The sequence below is a fragment of the Sycon ciliatum genome, chromosome 7 (assembly GCF_964019385.1).
Source record: "Sycon ciliatum chromosome 7, ocSycCili1.1, whole genome shotgun sequence".
NCBI classification, from domain to species: domain Eukaryota; kingdom Metazoa; phylum Porifera; class Calcarea; order Leucosolenida; family Sycettidae; genus Sycon; species Sycon ciliatum.
The window spans coordinates 701286-721285 of record NC_088649.1 but is presented as its reverse complement, the minus strand read 5'-3'; the positions used below and the strand labels follow the sequence as shown (position 1 = coordinate 721285).

The following is a 20000-nucleotide window of genomic DNA, read 5'->3' as shown; positions in this document are numbered from 1 at the left end:
GTTATTGTTGTTGTTGTTGTTGTTGTTGTTGTTGTTGTTTTTGAATTTTGAAGTCTATATTCTCACGGTGGTGTTGCTGTTGTTGTTATTTTGGTTGTTGTTGTTTTTGTAGTTGTTGATGTTTTTGCTGTTGTTGTTGTTGTTGTTGCTGTTGTTGTTATTGTTGTTGTTGTTGTTGTTGTTGTTGTTTTTGAATTTTGAAGTCTATATTCTCACGGTGGTGTTGCTGTTATTGTTGTTTTGGTTGTTGTTGTTGTTGTAGTTGTTGATGTTTTTGCTGTTGTTGTTGTTGTTGTTGTTGTTGCTGTTATTGTTGTTGTTGTTGTTGTTGTTGTTTTTGAATTTTGAAGTCTATATTCTCACGGTGGTGTTGCTGTTGTTGTTGTTTTGGTTGTGGTTGTTGTTGTAGTTGTTGATGTTTTTGCTGTTGTTGTTGTCGTTGTTGCTGATTTTGTTATTGTTGTTGTTGTTGTTGTTGTTGTTGTTTTTGAATTTTGAAGTCTATATTCTCACGGTGGTGTTGCTGTTGTTGTTGTTTTGGTTGTTGTTGTTGTTGTAGTTGTTGATGTTTTTGCTGTTGTTGTTGTTGTTGTTGTTGCTGTTGTTGTTATTGTTGTTGTTGTTGTTGTTGTTGTTGTTGTTGTTGTTGTTGTTTTTGTTTTTGAATTTTGAAGTCTATATTCTCACCGTGGTGTTGCTGTTGTTGTTGTTTTGGTTGTTGTTGTTGTTGTAGTTGTTGATGTTTTTGCTGTTGTTGTTGTTGTTGTTGCTGTTGTTGTTATTGTTGTTGTTGTTGTTGTTGTTGTTGTTGCTGTTGTTGTTGTTGTTGTTGTTGTTTTTGAATTTTGAAGTCTATATTCTCACGGTGGTGTTGCTGTTGTTGTTATTTTGGTTGTTGTTGTTGTTGTTGTAGTTGTTGATGTTATTGCTGTTGTTGTTGTTGTTGTTGTTGTTGCTGTTATTGTTATTGTTGTTGTTGTTGTTGTTGTTGTTGTTGTTGTTGTTGTTGTTGTTGTTGTTTGAATTTTGAAGTCTATATTCTCACGGTGGTGTTGCTGTTGTTGTTTTGGTTTTTGTTGTTGTTGTAGTTGTTGATGTTTTGCTGTTGTTGTTGTTGTTGTTGTTGTTGCTGTTGTTGTTATTGTTGTTGTTGTTGTTGTTGTTGTTGTTGTTTTTGAATTTTGAAGTCTATATTCTCTCACGGTGGTGTTGCTGTTGTTGTTGTTTTGGTTGTGGTTGTTGTTGTAGTTGTTGATGTTTTTGCTGTTGTTGTTGTCGTTGTTGCTGATGTTGTTGTTGTTATTGTTGTTGTTGTTGTTGTTGTTGTTGTTGTCGTTGTTGTTGTTGTTGTTGTTTTGGTTTTTGAATTTTGAAGTCTATATTCTCACGGTGGTGTTGCTGTTGTTGTTGTTTTGGTTGTTGTTGTTGTAGTTGTTGATGTTTTTGCTGTTGTTGTTGTTGTTGTTGCTGTTGTTGTTATTGTTGTTGTTGTTGTTGTTGTTGTTGTTGTTGTTGTTGTTGTTGTTGTTGTTGTTGTTGTTGTTGTTGTTGTTGTTGTTGTTGTTGTTGTTTTTGAATTTTGAAGTCTATATTCTCACGGTGGTGTTGCTGTTGTTGTTGTTTTGGTTGTTGTTGTTGTTATTGTAGTTGTTGATGTTTTTGCTGTTGTTGTTGTTGTTGTTGCTGTTGTTGTTATTGTTGTTGTTGTTGTTGTTGTTGTTGTTGTTGTTTTTGAATTTTGAAGTCTATATTCTCACGGTGGTGTTGCTGTTGTTGTTGTTTTGGTTGTTGTTGTTGTTGTAGTTGTTGAAGTTTTTGCTGTTGTTGTTGTTGTTGTTGTTGTTGCTGTTGTTGTTATTGTACTTGTTGTTGTTGTTCTTGTTGTTGGTGTTGTTGTTGTGTTTGAATTTTGAAGTCTATATTCTCACGGTGGTGTTGCTGTTGTTGTTGTTTTGGTTGTTGTTGTTGTTGTAGTTGTTGATGTTTTTGCTGTTGTTGTTGTTGTTGTTGCTGTTGTTGTTATTGTTGTTGTTGTTGTTGTTGTTGTTGTTGTTGTTGTTGTTGTTGCTGTTGTTGTTATTGTTGTTGTTGTTGTTGTTGTTTTTGAATTTTGTAGTCTATATTCTCACGGTGGTGTTGCTGTTGTTGTTGTTTTGGTTGTGGTTGTTGTTGTAGTTGTTGATGTTTTTGCTGTTGTTGTTGTCGTTGTTGCTGATGTTGTTGTTATTGTTGTTGTTGTTGTTGTTGTTGTTGTTGTTGTTGTCGTTGTTGTTGTTGTTGTTGTTTTTGTTTTTGAATTTTGAAGTCTATATTCTCACGGTGGTGTTGCTGTTGTTGTTGTTTTGGTTGTTGTTGTTGTAGTTGTTGATGTTTTTGCTGTTGTTGTTGTTGTTGTTGTTGCTGTTGTTGTTATTGTTGTTGTTGTTGTTGTTGTTGTTGTTGTTGTTGTTGTTGTTGTTGTTGTTGTTGTTGTTTTTGAATTTTGAAGTCTATATTCTCACGGTGTTGTTGCTATTGTTGTTGTTTTGGTTGTTGTTGTTATTGTTGTAGTTGTTGATGTTTTTGCTGTTGTTGTTGTCGTTGTTGCTGTTGTTGTTATTGTTGTTGTTGTTGTTGTTGTTGTTGTTGTTGTTGTTTTTGAATTTTGAAGTCTATATTCTCACTGTGGTGTTGCTGTTGTTGTTGTTTTGGTTGTTGTTGTTGTTGTAGTTGTTGATGTTTTTGCTGTTGTTGTTGTTGTTGTTGTTGTTGTTGTTGTTGCTGTTGTTGTTATTGTTGTTGTTGTTGTTGTTGTTGTTGTTGGTGTTGTTGTTGTTTTTGAATTTTGAAGTCTATATTCTCACGGTGGTGTTGCTGTTGTTGTTGTTTTGGTTGTTGTTGTTGTTGTAGTTGTTGATGTTTTTGCTGTTGTTGTTGTTGTTGTTGCTGTTGTTGTTATTGTTGTTGTTGTTGTTGTTGTTGTTGTTGTTGTTGTTGTTGTTGTTGTTGTTGTTGTTGTTGTTGTTGTTGTTGTTGTTGTTGTTGTTGTTGTTGTTGTTTTTGAATTTTGAAGTCTATATTGTCACGGTGGTGTTGCTGTTGTTGTTGTTTTGGTTGTTGTTGTTGTTGTAGTTGTTGATGTTTTTGCTGTTGTTGTTGTTGTTGTTGCTGTTGTTGTTATTGTTGTTGTTGTTGTTGTTGTTGTTGTTGTTTTTGAATTTTGAAGTCTATATTCTCACGGTGGTGTTGCTGTTGTTGTGGTTTTGGTTGTTGTTGTTGTTGTAGTTGTTGATGTTTTTGCTGTTGTTGTTGTTGTTGCTGTTGTTGTTATTGTTGTTGTTGTTGTTGTTGTTGTTGTTGTTTTTGAATTTTGAAGTCTATATTCTCACGGTGGTGTTGCTGTTGTTGTTATTTTGGTTGTTGTTGTTTTTGTAGTTGTTGATGTTTTTGCTGTTGTAATTGTTGTTGTTGCTGTTGTTGTTATTGTTGTTGTTGTTGTTGTTGTTGTTGTTGTTGTTGTTGTTTTTGAATTTTGAAGTCTATATTCTCACGGTGATGTTGCTGTTGTTGTTGTTTTGGTTGTTGTTGTTGTTGTTGTAGTTGTAGATGTTTTTGCTGTTGTTGTTGTTGTTGTTGTTGCTGTTGTTGTTATTGTTGTTGTTGTTGTTGTTGTTGTTGTTGTTGTTGTTTTTGAATTTTGAAGTCTATATTCTCACGGTGGTGTTGCTGTTGTTGTTGTTTTGGTTGTGGTTGTTGTTGTAGTTGTTGATGTTTTTGCTGTTGTTGTTGTCGTTGTTGCTGATTTTGTTATTGTTGTTGTTGTTGTTGTTGTTGTTTTTGAATTTTGAAGTCTATATTCTCACGGTGGTGTTGCTGTTGTTGTTGTTTTGGTTGTTGTTGTTGTTGTAGTTGTTGATGTTTTTGCTGTTGTTGTTGTTGTTGTTGTTGTTGTTGTTGTTGTTGCTGTTGTTGTTATTGTTGTTGTTGTTGTTGTTGTTGTTGTTGTTGTTGTTGTTTTTGAATTTGAAGTCTATATTCTCACCGTGGTGTTGCTGTTGTTGTTGTTTTGGTTGTTGTTGTTGTTGTTGTAGTTGTTGATGTTTTTGCTGTTGTTGTTGTTGTTGTTGCTGTTGTTGTTATTGTTGTTGTTGTTGTTGTTGTTGTTGTTGTTGTAGTTGTTGTTGTTGTTTTTGAATTTTGAAGTCTATATTCTCACGGTGGTGTTGCTGTTGTTGTTATTTTGGTTGTTGTTGTTGTTGTTGTAGTTGTTGATGTTATTGCTGTTGTTGTTGTTGTTGTTGCTGTTGTTGTTATTGTTGTTGTTGTTGTTGTTGTTGTTGTTGTTGTTGTTGTTGTTGTTGTTGTTGTTGTTGTTGTTGTTGTTGTTTGAATTTTGAAGTCTATATTCTCACGGTGGTGTTGCTGTTGTTGTTTTGGTTGTTGTTGTTGTTGTAGTTGTTGATGTTTTTGCTGTTGTTGTTGTTGTTGTTGTTGTTGTTGTTGCTGTTGTTGTTATTGTTGTTGTTGTTGTTGTTGTTGTTTTTGAATTTTGAAGTCTATATTCTCACGGTGGTGTTGCTGTTGTTGTTGTTTTGGTTGTGGTTGTTGTTGTAGTTGTTGATGTTTTTGCTGTTGTTGTTGTCGTTGTTGCTGATGTTGTTGTTATTGTTGTTGTTGTTGTTGTTGTTGTTGTCGTTGTTGTTGTTGTTGTTGTTTTTGTTTTTGAATTTTGAAGTCTATATTCTCACGGTGGTGTTGCTGTTGTTGTTGTTTTGGTTGTTGTTGTTGTAGTTGTTGATGTTTTTGCTGTTGTTGTTGTTGTTGTTGCTGTTGTTGTTATTGTTGTTGTTGTTGTTGTTGTTGTTGTTGTTGTTGTTGTTGTTGTTGTTGTTGTTGTTGTTGTTGTTTTTGAATTTTGAAGTCTATATTCTCACGGTGGTGTTGCTGTTGTTGTTGTTTTGGTTGTTGTTGTTGTTGTTGTAGTTGTTGATGTTTTTGCTGTTGTTGTTGTTGTTGTTGCTGTTGTTGTTATTGTTGTTGTTGTTGTTGTTGTTGTTGTTGTTTTTGAATTTTGAAGTCTATATTCTCACGGTGGTGTTGCTGTTGTTGTTGTTTTGGTTGTTGTTGTTGTTGTAGTTGTTGAAGTTTTTGCTGTTGTTGTTGTTGTTGTTGTTGTTGTTGTTGTTGCTGTTGTTGTTATTGTACTTGTTGTTGTTGTTGTTGTTGTTGTTGTTGTTGTTGGTGTTGTTGTTGTTTTTGAATTTTGAAGTCTATATTCTCACGGTGGTGTTGCTGTTGTTGTTGTTTTGGTTGTTGTTGTTGTTGTAGTTGTTGATGTTTTTGCTGTTGTTGTTGTTGTTGTTGCTGTTGTTGTTATTGTTGTTGTTGTTGTTGTTGTTGTTGTTGTTGTTGTTGTTGTTGTTGTTGTTGTTGTTGTTGTTGTTGTTGTTGTTGTTGTTGTTGTTGTTGTTGTTGTTGTTGTTGTTGTTGTTGTTGTTGTTGTTGTTGTTGTTGTTGTTGTTGTTTTTGAATTTTGAAGTCTATATTCTCACGGTGGTGTTGCTGTTGTTGTTGTTTTGGTTGTTGTTGTTGTTGTAGTTGTTGATGTTTTTGCTGTTGTTGTTGTTGTTGTTGCTGTTGTTGTTATTGTTGTTGTTGTTGTTGTTGTTGTTGTTGTTGTTGTTGTTGTTTTTGAATTTTGAAGTCTATATTCTCACGGTGGTGTTGCTGTTGTTGTTGTTTTGGTTGTTGTTGTTGTTGTTGTAGTTGTTGATGTTTTTGCTGTTGTTGTTGTTGTTGTTGCTGTTGTTGTTATTGTTGTTGTTGTTGTTGTTGTTGTTGTTGTTGTTTTTGAATTTTGAAGTCTATATTCTCACGGTGGTGTTGCTGTTGTTGTTGTTTTGGTTGTTGTTGTTGTAGTTGTTGATGTTTTTGCTGTTGTTGTTGTTGTTGTTGTTGTTGCTGTTGTTGTTATTGTTGTTGTTGTTGTTGTTGTTGTTGTAGTTTTTGAATTTTGAAGTCTATATTCTCACGGTGGTGTTGCTGTTGTTGTGGTTTTGGTTGTTGTTGTTGTTGTAGTTGTTGATGTTTTTGCTGTTGTTGTTGTTGTTGCTGTTGTTGTTATTGTTGTTGTTGTTGTTGTTGTTGTTGTTGTTGTTGTTGTTGTTGTTGTTGTTGTTGTTGTTGTTGTTTTTGAATTTTGAAGTCTATATTCTCACGGTGGTGTTGCTGTTGTTGTTATTTTGGTTGTTGTTGTTTTTGTAGTTGTTGATGTTTTTGCTGTTGTTGTTGTTGTTGTTGTTGTTGCTGTTGTTGTTATTGTTGTTGTTGTTGTTGTTGTTGTTGTTGTTGTTGTTGTTGTTTTTGAATTTTGAAGTCTATATTCTCACGGTGGTGTTGCTGTTATTGTTGTTTTGGTTGTTGTTGTTGTTGTAGTTGTTGATGTTTTTGCTGTTGTTGTTGTTGTTGTTGTTGTTGCTGTTGTTGTTATTGTTGTTGTTGTTGTTGTTGTTGTTTTTGAATTTTGAAGTCTATTTTCTCACGGTGGTGTTGCTGTTGTTGTTGTTTTGGTTGTGGTTGTTGTTGTAGTTGTTGATGTTTTTGCTGTTGTTGTTGTCGTTGTTGCTGATTTTGTTATTGTTGTTGTTGTTGTTGTTTTTGAATTTTGAAGTCTATATTCTCACGGTGGTGTTGCTGTTGTTGTTGTTTTGGTTGTTGTTGTTGTTGTAGTTGTTGATGTTTTTGCTGTTGTTGTTGTTGTTGTTGTTGTTGTTGTTGTTGCTGTTGTTGTTATTGTTGTTGTTGTTGTTGTTGTTGTTGTTGTTGTTGTTGTTGTTGTTGTTGTTGTTGTTGTTGTTGTTGTTGTTGTTGTTGTTGTTGTTGTTTTTGAATTTTGAAGTCTATATTCTCACCGTGGTGTTGCTGTTGTTGTTGTTTTGGTTGTTGTTGTTGTTGTAGTTGTTGATGTTTTTGCTGTTGTTGTTGTTGTTGTTGTTGTTGCTGTTGTTGTTATTGTTGTTGTTGTTGTTGTTGTTGTTGTTGTTGTTGTTGTTGTTGTTGTTGTTGTTGTTGTTGTTGTTGTTGTTGTTGTTGTTGTTGTTTTTGAATTTTGAAGTCTATATTCTCACGGTGGTGTTGCTGTTGTTGTTATTTTGGTTGTTGTTGTTGTTGTTGTAGTTGTTGATGTTATTGCTGTTGTTGTTGTTGTTGTTGCTGTTGTTGTTATTGTTGTTGTTGTTGTTGTTGTTGTTGTTGTTGTTGTTGTTGTTGTTGTTGTTGTTGTTGTTGTTGTTTTGAATTTTGAAGTCTATATTCTCACGGTGGTGTTGCTGTTGTTGTTTTGGTTTTTGTTGTTGTTGTAGTTGTTTATGTTTTGCTGTTGTTGTTGTTGTTGTTGTTGCTGTTGTTGTTATTGTTGTTGTTGTTGTTGTTTTTGTTGTTGTTGTTTTTGAATTTTGAAGTCTATATTCTCACGGTGCTGTTGCTGTTGTTGTTGTTTTGGTTGTGGTTGTTGTTGTAGTTGTTGATGTTTTTGCTGTTGTTGTTGTCGTTGTTGCTGATGTTGGTGTTATTGTTGTTGTTGTTGTTGTTGTTGTTGTTGTTGTCGTTGTTGTTGTTGTTTTTGTTTTTGAATTTTGAAGTCTATATTCTCACGGTGGTGTTGCTGTTGTTGTTGTTTTGGTTGTTGTTGTTGTTGTTGTAGTTGTTGATGTTTTTGCTGTTGTTGTTGTTGTTGTTGCTGTTGTTGTTATTGTTGTTGTTGTTGTTGTTGTTGTTTTTGAATTTTGAAGTCTATATTCTCACGGTGGTGTTGCTGTTGTTGTTGTTTTGGTTGTTGTTGTTGTTGTAGTTGTTGAAGTTTTTGCTGTTGTTGTTGTTGTTGTTGTTGTTGTTGCTGTTGTTGTTATTGTACTTGTTGTTGTTGTTGTTGTTGGTGTTGTTGTTGTTTTTGAATTTTGAAGTCTATATTCTCACGGTGGTGTTGCTGTTGTTGTTGTTTTGGTTGTTGTTGTTGTTGTAGTTGTTGATGTTTTTGCTGTTGTTGTTGTTGTTGTTGCTGTTGTTGTTATTGTTGTTGTTGTTGTTGTTGTTGTTGTTGTTGTTGTTGCTGTTGTTGTTATTGTTGTTGTTGTTGTTGTTGTTGTTGTTGTTTTTGAATTTTGAAGTCTATATTCTCACGGTGGTGTTGCTGTTGTTGTTGTTTTGGTTGTGGTTGTTGTTGTAGTTGTTGATGTTTTTGCTGTTGTTGTTGTCGTTGTTGCTGATGTTGTTGTTATTGTTGTTGTTGTTGTTGTTGTTGTTGTTGTTGTCGTTGTTGTTGTTGTTGTTGTTTTTGTTTTTGAATTTTGAAGTCTATATTCTCACGGTGGTGTTGCTGTTGTTGTTGTTTTGGTTGTTGTTGTTGTAGTTGTTGATGTTTTTGCTGTTGTTGTTGTTGTTGTTGCTGTTGTTGTTATTGTTGTTGTTGTTGTTGTTGTTGTTGTTGTTGTTGTTGTTGTTGTTGTTGTTGTTGTTGTTGTTGTTGTTGTTGTTTTTGAATTTTGAAGTCTATATTCTCACGGTGTTGTTGCTATTGTTGTTGTTTTGGTTGTTGTTGTTGTTGTTGTAGTTGTTGATGTTTTTGCTGTTGTTGTTGTTGTTGTTGCTGTTGTTGTTATTGTTGTTGTTGTTGTTGTTGTTGTTGTTGTTGTTGTTTTTGAATTTTGAAGTCTATATTCTCACGGTGGTGTTGCTGTTGTTGTTGTTTTGGTTGTTGTTGTTGTTGTAGTTGTTGATGTTTTTGCTGTTGTTGTTGTTGTTGTTGTTGTTGTTGTTGCTGTTGTTGTTATTGTTGTTGTTGTTGTTGTTGGTGTTGTTGTTGTTTTTGAATTTTGAAGTCTATATTCTCACGGTGGTGTTGCTGTTGTTGTTGTTTTGGTTGTTGTTGTTGTTGTAGTTGTTGATGTTTTTGCTGTTGTTGTTGTTGTTGTTGCTGTTGTTGTTATTGTTGTTGTTGTTGTTGTTGTTGTTGTTGTTGTTGTTGTTGTTGTTGTTGTTGTTGTTGTTTTTGAATTTTGAAGTCTATATTCTCACGGTGGTGTTGCTGTTGTTGTTGTTTTGGTTGTTGTTGTTGTTGTAGTTGTTGATGTTTTTGCTGTTGTTGTTGTTGTTGTTGTTGTTGCTGTTGTTGTTATTGTTGTTGTTGTTGTTGTTGTTGTTGTTGTTTTTGAATTTTGAAGTCTATATTCTCACGGTGGTGTTGCTGTTGTTGTGGTTTTGGTTGTTGTTGTTGTTGTAGTTGTTGATGTTTTTGCTGTTGTTGTTGTTGTTGCTGTTGTTGTTATTGTTGTTGTTGTTGTTGTTGTTGTTGTTGTTGTTTTTGAATTTTGAAGTCTATATTCTCACGGTGGTGTTGCTGTTGTTGTTATTTTGGTTGTTGTTGTTTTTGTAGTTGTTGATGTTTTTGCTGTTGTTGTTGTTGTTGTTGCTGTTGTTGTTATTGTTGTTGTTGTTGTTGTTGTTGTTGTTGTTGTTTTTGAATTTTGAAGTCTATATTCTCACGGTGGTGTTGCTGTTATTGTTGTTTTGGTTGTTGTTGTTGTTGTTGTAGTTGTTGATGTTTTTGCTGTTGTTGTTGTTGTTGTTGTTGTTGCTGTTGTTGTTATTGTGTTTGTTGTTGTTGTTGTTGTTGTTTTTGAATTTTGAAGTCTATATTCTCACGGTGGTGTTGCTGTTGTTGTTGTTTTGGTTGTGTTTGTTGTTGTAGTTGTTGATGTTTTTGCTGTTGTTGTCGTTGTTGCTGATTTTGTTATTGTTGTTGTTGTTGTTGTTGTTGTTGTTGTTTTTGAATTTTGAAGTCTATATTCTCACGGTGGTGTTGCTGTTGTTGTTGTTTTGGTTGTTGTTGTTGTTGTAGTTGTTGATGTTTTTGCTGTTGTTGTTGTTGTTGTTGTTGTTGTTGTTGTTGTTGTTGTTGCTGTTGTTGTTATTGTTGTTGTTGTTGTTGTTGTTGTTGTTGTTGTTGTTGTTGTTGTTTTTGAATTTTGAAGTCTATATTCTCACCGTGGTGTTGCTGTTGTTGTTGTTTTGGTTGTTGTTGTTGTTGTAGTTGTTGATGTTTTTGCTGTTGTTGTTGTTGTTGTTGCTGTTGTTGTTATTGTTGTTGTTGTTGTTGTTGTTGTTGTTGTTGTTGTTGTTGTTGTTGTTGTTGTTGTTGTTGTTGTTTTTGAATTTTGAAGTCTATATTCTCACGGTGGTGTTGCTGTTGTTGTTATTTTGGTTGTTGTTGTTGTTGTTGTTGTAGTTGTTGATGTTATTGCTGTTGTTGTTGTCGTTGTTGTTGTTGCTGTTGTTGTTATTGTTGTTGTTGTTGTTGTTGTTGTTGTTGTTGTTGTTGTTGTTGTTGTTTTTGAATTTTGAAGTCTATATTCTCACGGTGGTGTTGCTGTTGTTGTTTTGGTTGTTGTTGTTGTTGTAGTTGTTGATGTTTTTGCTGTTGTTGTTGTTGTTGTTGTTGCTGTTGTTGTTATTGTTGTTGTTGTTGTTGTTGTTGTTGTTGTTGTTGTTTTTGAATTTTGAAGTCTATATTCTCACGGTGGTGTTGCTGTTGTTGTTGTTTTGGTTGTGGTTGTTGTTGTAGTTGTTGATGTTTTTGCTGTTGTTGTTGTCGTTGTTGCTGATGTTGTTGTTATTGTTGTTGTTGTTGTTGTTGTTGTTGTTGTTGTTGTTGTTGTTGTTGTTGTTGTTGTTGTTGTTGTTGTTGTTGTTGTTGTTTTTGAATTTTGAAGTCTATATTCTCACGGTGGTGTTGCTGTTGTTGTTTTGGTTTTTGTTGTTGTTGTAGTTGTTTATGTTTTGCTGTTGTTGTTGTTGTTGTTGTTGCTGTTGTTGTTATTGTTGTTGTTGTTGTTGTTGTTGTTGTTGTTGTTTTTGAATTTTGAAGTCTATATTCTCACGGTGGTGTTGCTGTTGTTGTTGTTTTGGTTGTGGTTGTTGTTGTAGTTGTTGATGTTTTTGCTGTTGTTGTTGTCGTTGTTGCTGATGTTGGTGTTATTGTTGTTGTTGTTGTTGTTGTTGTTGTTGTTGTTGTTGTCGTTGTTGTTGTTGTTTTTGTTTTTGAATTTTGAAGTCTATATTCTCACGGTGGTGTTGCTGTTGTTGTTGTTTTGGTTGTTGTTGTTGTTGTTGTAGTTGTTGATGTTTTTGCTGTTGTTGTTGTTGTTGCTGTTGTTGTTATTGTTGTTGTTGTTGTTTTTGAATTTTGAAGTCTATATTCTCACGGTGGTGTTGCTGTTGTTGTTGTTTTGGTTGTTGTTGTTGTTGTAGTTGTTGAAGTTTTTGCTGTTGTTGTTGTTGTAGTTGTTGAAGTTTTTGCTGTTGTTGTTGTTGTTGTTGTTGTTGTTGCTGTTGTTGTTATTGTACTTGTTGTTGTTGTTGTTGTTGGTGTTGTTGTTGTTTTTGAATTTTGAAGTCTATATTCTCACGGTGGTGTTGCTGTTGTTGTTGTTTTGGTTGTTGTTGTTGTTGTAGTTGTTGATGTTTTTGCTGTTGTTGTTGTTGTTGTTGCTGTTGTTGTTATTGTTGTTGTTGTTGTTGTTGTTGTTGTTGTTGTTGTTGCTGTTGTTGTTATTGTTGTTGTTGTTGTTGTTGTTTTTGAATTTTGAAGTCTATATTCTCACGGTGGTGTTGCTGTTGTTGTTGTTTTGGTTGTGGTTGTTGTTGTAGTTGTTGATGTTTTTGCTGTTGTTGTTGTCGTTGTTGCTGATGTTGTTGTTATTGTTGTTGTTGTTGTTGTTGTTGTTGTTGTTGTTGTCGTTGTTGTTGTTGTTGTTGTTTTTGTTTTTGAATTTTGAAGTCTATATTCTCACGGTGGTGTTGCTGTTGTTGTTGTTTTGGTTGTTGTTGTTGTAGTTGTTGATGTTTTTGCTGTTGTTGTTGTTGTTGTTGCTGTTGTTGTTATTGTTGTTGTTGTTGTTGTTGTTGTTGTTGTTGTTGTTGTTGTTGTTGTTGTTGTTGTTGTTGTTGTTGTTGTTGTTGTTGTTGTTTTTGAATTTTGAAGTCTATATTCTCACGGTGTTGTTGCTATTGTTGTTGTTTTGGTTGTTGTTGTTGTTGTTGTAGTTGTTGATGTTTTTGCTGTTGTTGTTGTTGTTGTTGCTGTTGTTGTTATTGTTGTTGTTGTTGTTGTTGTTGTTGTTGTTTTTGAATTTTGAAGTCTATATTCTCACGGTGGTGTTGCTGTTGTTGTTGTTTTGGTTGTTGTTGTTGTTGTAGTTGTTGATGTTTTTGCTGTTGTTGTTGTTGTTGTTGTTGTTGTTGTTGCTGTTGTTGTTATTGTTGTTGTTGTTGTTGTTGTTGTTGTTGGTGTTGTTGTTGTTTTTGAATTTTGAAGTCTATATTCTCACGGTGGTGTTGCTGTTGTTGTTGTTTTGGTTGTTGTTGTTGTTGTAGTTGTTGATGTTTTTGCTGTTGTTGTTGTTGTTGTTGCTGTTGTTGTTATTGTTGTTGTTGTTGTTGTTGTTGTTGTTGTTGTTGTTGTTGTTGTTGTTGTTGTTGTTGTTGTTTTTGAATTTTGAAGTCTATATTCTCACGGTGGTGTTGCTGTTGTTGTTGTTTTGGTTGTTGTTGTTGTTGTAGTTGTTGATGTTTTTGCTGTTGTTGTTGTTGTTGTTGTTGCTGTTGTTGTTATTGTTGTTGTTGTTGTTGTTGTTGTTGTTTTTGAATTTTGAAGTCTATATTCTCACGGTGGTGTTGCTGTTGTTGTGGTTTTGGTTGTTGTTGTTGTTGTAGTTGTTGATGTTTTTGCTGTTGTTGTTGTTGTTGCTGTTGTTGTTATTGTTGTTGTTGTTGTTGTTGTTGTTGTTGTTGTTGTTGTTGTTTTTGAATTTTGAAGTCTATATTCTCACGGTGGTGTTGCTGTTGTTGTTATTTTGGTTGTTGTTGTTTTTGTAGTTGTTGATGTTTTTGCTGTTGTTGTTGTTGTTGTTGCTGTTGTTGTTATTGTTGTTGTTGTTGTTGTTGTTGTTGTTGTTGTTGTTGTTTTTGAATTTTGAAGTCTATATTCTCACGGTGGTGTTGCTGTTATTGTTGTTTTGGTTGTTGTTGTTGTTGTTGTAGTTGTTGATGTTTTTGCTGTTGTTGTTGTTGTTGTTGTTGTTGCTGTTGTTGTTATTGTGTTTGTTGTTGTTGTTGTTGTTGTTTTTGAATTTTGAAGTCTATATTCTCACGGTGGTGTTGCTGTTGTTGTTGTTTTGGTTGTGTTTGTTGTTGTAGTTGTTGATGTTTTTGCTGTTGTTGTTGTCGTTGTTGCTGATTTTGTTATTGTTGTTGTTGTTGTTGTTGTTGTTTTTGAATTTTGAAGTCTATATTCTCACGGTGGTGTTGCTGTTGTTGTTGTTTTGGTTGTTGTTGTTGTTGTAGTTGTTGATGTTTTTGCTGTTGTTGTTGTTGTTGTTGTTGTTGTTGTTGCTGTTGTTGTTATTGTTGTTGTTGTTGTTGTTGTTGTTGTTGTTGTTGTTGTTTTTGAATTTTGAAGTCTATATTCTCACCGTGGTGTTGCTGTTGTTGTTGTTTTGGTTGTTGTTGTTGTTGTAGTTGTTGATGTTTTTGCTGTTGTTGTTGTTGTTGTTGTTGCTGTTGTTGTTATTGTTGTTGTTGTTGTTGTTGTTGTTGTTGTTGTTGTTGTTGTTGTTGTTGTTGTTTTTGAATTTTGAAGTCTATATTCTCACGGTGGTGTTGCTGTTGTTGTTATTTTGGTTGTTGTTGTTGTTGTTGTAGTTGTTGATGTTATTGCTGTTGTTGTTGTCGTTGTTGTTGTTGCTGTTGTTGTTATTGTTGTTGTTGTTGTTGTTGTTGTTGTTGTTGTTGTTGTTTTTGAATTTTGAAGTCTATATTCTCACGGTGGTGTTGCTGTTGTTGTTTTGGTTGTTGTTGTTGTTGTAGTTGTTGATGTTTTTGCTGTTGTTGTTGTTGTTGTTGTTGCTGTTGTTGTTATTGTTGTTGTTGTTGTTGTTGTTGTTGTTGTTGTTGTTGTTTTTGAATTTTGAAGTCTATATTCTCACGGTGGTGTTGCTGTTGTTGTTGTTTTGGTTGTGGTTGTTGTTGTAGTTGTTGATGTTTTTGCTGTTGTTGTTGTCGTTGTTGCTGATGTTGTTGTTATTGTTGTTGTTGTTGTTGTTGTTGTTGTTGTTGTTGTTGTTGTTGTTGTTGTTGTTGTTGTTGTTGTTGTTGTTGTCGTTTTTGTTGTTGTTGTTGTTTTTGTTTTTGAATTTTGAAGTCTATATTCTCACGGTGGTGTTGCTGTTGTTGTTGTTTTGGTTGTTGTTGTTGTAGTTGTTGATGTTTTTGCTGTTGTTGTTGTTGTTGTTGCTGTTGTTGTTATTGTTGTTGTTGTTGTTGTTGTTGTTGTTGTTGTTGTTGTTGTTGTTGTTGTTGTTGTTGTTGTTGTTGTTGTTGTTGTTGTTGTTTTTGAATTTTGAAGTCTATATTCTCACGGTGGTGTTGCTGTTGTTGTTGTTTTGGTTGTTGTTGTTGTTGTTGTAGTTGTTGATGTTTTTGCTGTTGTTGTTGTTGTTGTTGCTGTTGTTGTTATTGTTGTTGTTGTTGTTGTTGTTGTTGTTGTTGTTGTTTTTGAATTTTGAAGTCTATATTCTCACAGTGGTGTTGCTGTTGTTGTTGTTTTGGTTGTTGTTGTTGTTGTAGTTGTTGAAGTTTTTGCTGTTGTTGTTGTTGTTGTTGTTGTTGTTGCTGTTGTTGTTATTGTACTTGTTGTTGTTGTTGTTGTTGTTGTTGTTGTTGGTGTTGTTGTTGTTTTTGAATTTTGAAGTCTATATTCTCACGGTGGTGTTGCTGTTGTTGTTGTTTTGGTTGTTGTTGTTGTTGTAGTTGTTGATGTTTTTGCTGTTGTTGTTGTTGTTGTTGTTGTTGCTGTTGTTGTTATTGTTGTTGTTGTTGTTGTTGTTGTTGTTGTTGTTGTTGTTGTTGTTGTTGTTGTTGTTGTTGTTGTTGTTTTTGAATTTTGAAGTCTATATTCTCACGGTGGTGTTGCTGTTGTTGTTGTTTTGGTTGTTGTTGTTGTTGTAGTTGTTGATGTTTTTGCTGTTGTTGTTGTTGCTGTTGTTGTTATTGTTGTTGTTGTTGTTGTTGTTGTTGTTGTTGTTTTTGAATTTTTCAAGTCTATATTCTCACGGTGGTGTTGCTGTTGTTGTTGTTTTGGTTGTTGTTGTTGTTGTTGTAGTTGTTGATGTTTTTGCTGTTGTTGTTGTTGTTGTTGCTGTTGTTGTTATTGTTGTTGTTGTTGTTGTTGTTGTTGTTGTTGTTGTTGTTTTTGAATTTTGAAGTCTATATTCTCACGGTGGTGTTGGTGTTGTTGTTGTTTTGGTTGTTGTTGTTGTTGTTGTAGTTGTTGATGTTTTTGCTGTTGTTGTTGTTGTTGTTGCTGTTGTTGTTATTGTTGTTGTTGTTGTTGTTGTTGTTGTTTTTGAATTTTGAAGTCTATATTCTCACGGTGGTGTTGCTGTTGTTGTTGTTTTGGTTGTTGTTGTTGTTGTTGTAGTTGTTGATGTTTTTGCTGTTGTTGTTGATGTTTTTGCTGTTGTTGTTGTTGTTGTTGTTGTTGTTGTTGCTGTTGTTGTTATTGTTGTTGTTGTTGTTGTTGTTGTTGTTGTTGTTGTTGTTGTTGTTGTTGTTGTTGTTGTTTTTGAATTTTGAAGTCTTTATTCTCACCGTGGTGTTGCTGTTGTTGTTGTTGTTTTGGTTGTTGTTGTTGTTGTAGTTGTTGATGTTTTTGCTGTTGTTGTTGTTGTTGTTGTTGTTGCTGTTGTTGTTATTGTTGTTGTTGTTGTTGTTGTTGTTGTTGTTGTTGTTGTTGTTGTTTTTGAATTTTGAAGTCTATATTCTCACGGTGGTGTTGCTGTTGTTGTTATTTTGGTTGTTGTTGTTGTTGTTGTAGTTGTTGATGTTATTGCTGTTGTTGTTGTTGTTGTTGCTGTTGTTGTTATTGTTGTTGTTGTTGTTGTTGTTGTTGTTGTTGTTGTTGTTGTTGTTGTTGTTGTTGTTGTTGTTGTTGTTGTTGTTGTTGTTTTTGAATTTTGAAGTCTATATTCTCACGGTGGTGTTGCTGTTGTTGTTTTGGTTTTTGTTGTTGTTGTAGTTGTTGATGTTTTGCTGTTGTTGTTGTTGTTGTTGTTGCTGTTGTTGTTATTGTTGTTGTTGTTGTTGTTGTTGTTGTTTTTGAATTTTGAAGTCTATATTCTCACGGTGGTGTTGCTGTTGTTGTTGTTTTGGTTGTGGTTGTTGTTGTAGTTGTTGATGTTTTTGCTGTTGTTGTTGTCGTTGTTGCTGATGTTGTTGTTATTGTTGTTGTTGTTGTTGTTGTTGTTGTTGTTGTTGTTGTTGTCGTTGTTGTTGTTGTTGTTGTTTTTGTTTTTGAATTTTGAAGTCTATATTCTCACGGTGGTGTTGCTGTTGTTGTTGTTTTGGTTGTTGTTGTTGTAGTTGTTGATGTTTTTGCTGTTGTTGTTGTTGTTGTTGCTGTTGTTGTTATTGTTGTTGTTGTTGTTGTTGTTGTTGTTGTTGTTGTTGTTGTTGTTGTTGTTGTTGTTGTTGTTGTTGTTGTTGTTGTTGTTTTTGAATTTTGAAGTCTATATTCTCACGGTGGTGTTGCTGTTGTTGTTGTTTTGGTTGTTGTTGTTGTTGTTGTAGTTGTTGATGTTTTTGCTGTTGTTGTTGTTGTTGTTGCTGATGTTGTTATTGTTGTTGTTGTTGTTGTTGTTGTTGTTGTTTTTGAATTTTGAAGTCTATATTCTCACGGTGGTGTTGCTGTTGTTGTTGTTTTGGTTGTTGTTGTTGTTGTAGTTGTTGAAGTTTTTGCTGTTGTTGTTGTTGTTGTTGTTGTTGTTGCTGTTGTTGTTATTGTACTTGTTGTTGTTGGTGTTGTTGGTGGTGTTGTTGTTGTTTTTGAATTTTGAAGTCTATATTCTCACGGTGGTGTTGCTGTTGTTGTTGTTTTGGTTGTTGTTGTTGTTGTAGTTGTTGATGTTTTTGCTGTTGTTGTTGTTGTTGTTGTTGCTGTTGTTGTTATTGTTGTTGTTGTTGTTTTTGTTGTTGTTGTTGTTGTTGCTGTTGTTGTTATTGTTGTTGTTGTTGTTGTTGTTTTTGAATTTTGAAGTCTATATTCTCACGGTGGTGTTGCTGTTGTTGTTGTTTTGGTTGTGGTTGTTGTTGTAGTTGTTGATGTTTTTGCTGTTGTTGTTGTCGTTGTTGCTGATGTTGTTGTTATTGTTGTTGTTGTTGTTGTTGTTGTTGTCGTTGTTGTTGTTGTTTTTGTTTTTGAATTTTGAAGTCTATATTCTCACGGTGGTGTTGCTGTTGTTGTTGTTTTGGTTGTTGTTGTTGTAGTTGTTGATGTTTTTGCTGTTGTTGTTGTTGCTGTTGTTGTTATTGTTGTTGTTGTTGTTGTTGTTGTTGTTGTTGTTGTTGTTTTTGAATTTTGAAGTCTATATTCTCACGGTGTTGTTGCTATTGTTGTTGTTTTGGTTGTTGTTGTTGTTGTTGTAGTTGTTGATGTTTTTGCTGTTGTTGTTGTTGTTGTTGCTGTTGTTGTTATTGTTGTTGTTGTTGTTGTTGTTGTTGTTGTTGTTGTTGTTGTTGTTGTTTTTGAATTTTGAAGTCTATATTCTCACGGTGGTGTTGCTGTTGTTGTTGTTTTGGTTGTTGTTGTTGTTGTAGTTGTTGATGTTTTTGCTGTTGTTGTTGTTGTTGTTGTTGTTGTTGTTGCTGTTGTTGTTATTGTTGTTGTTGTTGTTGTTGTTGTTGTTGGTGGTGTTGTTGTTGTTTTTGAATTTTGAAGTCTATATTCTCACGGTGGTGTTGCTGTTGTTGTTGTTTTGGTTGTTGTTGTTGTTGTAGTTGTTGATGTTTTTGCTGTTGTTGTTGTTGTTGTTGCTGTTGTTGTTATTGTTGTTGTTGTTGTTGTTGTTGTTGTTGTTGTTGTTGTTGTTGTTGTTGTTGTTGTTGTTGTTGTTGTTGTTTTTGAATTTTGAAGTCTATATTCTCACGGTGGTGTTGCTGTTGTTGTTGTTTTGGTTGTTGTTGTTGTTGTAGTTGTTGATGTTTTTGCTGTTGTTGTTGTTGTTGTTGTTGCTGTTGTTGTTATTGTTGTTGTTGTTGTTGTTGTTGTTGTTTTTGAATTTTGAAGTCTATATTCTCACGGTGGTGTTGCTGTTGTTGTGGTTTTGGTTGTTGTTGTTGTTGTAGTTGTTGATGTTTTTGCTGTTGTTGTTGTTGTTGCTGTTGTTGTTATTGTTGTTGTTGTTGTTGTTGTTGTTGTTGTTGTTGTTGTTGTTGTTGTTTTTGAATTTTGAAGTCTATATTCTCACGGTGGTGTTGCTGTTGTTGTTATTTTGGTTGTTGTTGTTTTTGTAGTTGTTGATGTTTTTGCTGTTGTTGTTGTTGTTGTTGCTGTTGTTGTTATTGTTGTTGTTGTTGTTGTTGTTGTTGTTGTTGTTGTTGTTTTTGAATTTGGAAGTCTATATTCTCACGGTGGTGTTGCTGTTATTGTGGTTTTGGTTGTTGTTGTTGGTATTGTAGTTGTTGATGTTTTTGCTGTTGTTGTTGTTGTTGTTGTTGCTGTTGTTGTTATTGTTGTTGTTGTTGTTGTTGTTGTTGTTGTTGTTTTTGAATTTTGAAGTCTATATTCTCACGGTGGTGTTGCTGTTGTTGTTGTTTTGGTTGTGTTTGTTGTTGTAGTTGTTGATGTTTTTGCTGTTGTTGTTGTCGTTGTTGCTGATTTTGTTATTGTTGTTGTTGTTGTTGTTGTTGTTGTTGTTTTTGAATTTTGAAGTCTATATTCTCACGGTGGTGTTGCTGTTGTTGTTGTTTTGGTTGTTGTTGTTGTTGTAGTTGTTGATGTTTTTGCTGTTGTTGTTGTTGTTGTTGTTGTTGTTGTTGTTGTTGTTGTTGTTGTTGTTGCTGTTGTTGTTATTGTTGTTGTTGTTGTTGTTGTTGTTGTTGTTGTTGTTTTTGAATTTTGAAGTCTATATTCTCACCGTGGTGTTGCTGTTGTTGTTGTTTTGGTTGTTGTTGTTGTTGTAGTTGTTGATGTTTTTGCTGTTGTTGTTGTTGTTGTTGCTGTTGTTGTTATTGTTGTTGTTGTTGTTGTTGTTGTTGTTGTTGTTGTTGTTGTTGTTGTTGTTGTTGTTTTTGAATTTTGAAGTCTATATTCTCACGGTGGTGTTGCTGTTGTTGTTATTTTGGTTGTTGTTGTTGTTGTTGTAGTTGTTGATGTTATTGCTGTTGTTGTTGTTGTTGTTGCTGTTGTTGTTATTGTTATTGTTGTTGTTGTTGTTGTTGTTGTTGTTGTTGTTGTTGTTGTTGTTTTTGAATTTTGAAGTCTATATTCTCACGGTGGTGTTGCTGTTGTTGTTTTGGTTGTTGTTGTTGTTGTTGTAGTTGTTGATGTTTTTGCTGTTGTTGTTGTTGTTGTTGTTGCTGTTGTTGTTATTGTTGTTGTTGTTTTTGTTGTTGTTGTTGTTTTTGAATTTTGAAGTCTATATTCTCACGGTGGTGTTGCTGTTGTTGTTGTTTTGGTTGTGGTTGTTGTTGTAGTTGTTGATGTTTTTGCTGTTGTTGTTGTCGTTGTTGCTGATGTTGTTGTTATTGTTGTTGTTGTTGTTGTTGTTGTTGTTGTTGTTGTTGTTGTCGTTGTTGTTGTTGTTGTTGTTTTTGTTTTTGAATTTTGAAGTCTATATTCTCACGGTGGTGTTGCTGTTGTTGTTGTTTTGGTTGTTGTTGTTGTTGTAGTTGTTGATGTTTTTGCTGTTGTTGTTGTTGTTGTTGCTGTTGTTGTTATTGTTGTTGTTGTTGTTTTTGTTGTTGTTGTTGTTGTTGCTGTTGTTGTTATTGTTGTTGTTGTTGTTGTTGTATTTGAATTTTGAAGTCTATATTCTCACGGTGGTGTTGCTGTTGTTGTTGTTTTGGTTGTGGTTGTTGTTGTAGTTGTTGATGTTTTTGCTGTTGTTGTTGTCGTTGTTGCTGATGTTGTT

At 33.9% G+C, this 20000-nt stretch overlaps 6 pseudogenes; all 6 read right to left on the bottom strand.

The window, feature by feature from the left end:
• Positions 1-544: 544 nt before the first annotated feature.
• LOC135821462 (UPF0746 protein DDB_G0281095-like) lies at positions 545-1548 on the bottom strand (annotated as a pseudogene).
• A 414-nt stretch (positions 1549-1962) lies between these two features.
• Positions 1963-3032, bottom strand: LOC135821460 (putative uncharacterized protein DDB_G0271606; annotated as a pseudogene).
• Positions 3033-5081: 2049 nt separating this feature from the next.
• Positions 5082-5630, bottom strand: LOC135821476 (uncharacterized protein DDB_G0292186-like; annotated as a pseudogene).
• A 6825-nt stretch (positions 5631-12455) lies between these two features.
• Positions 12456-13148, bottom strand: LOC135821474 (putative uncharacterized protein DDB_G0286901; annotated as a pseudogene).
• A 367-nt stretch (positions 13149-13515) lies between these two features.
• LOC135821475 (UPF0746 protein DDB_G0281095-like) lies at positions 13516-14196 on the bottom strand (annotated as a pseudogene).
• Positions 14197-14505: 309 nt separating this feature from the next.
• Positions 14506-15276, bottom strand: LOC135821472 (adenylate cyclase, terminal-differentiation specific-like; annotated as a pseudogene).
• Positions 15277-20000: the final 4724 nt, after the last annotated feature.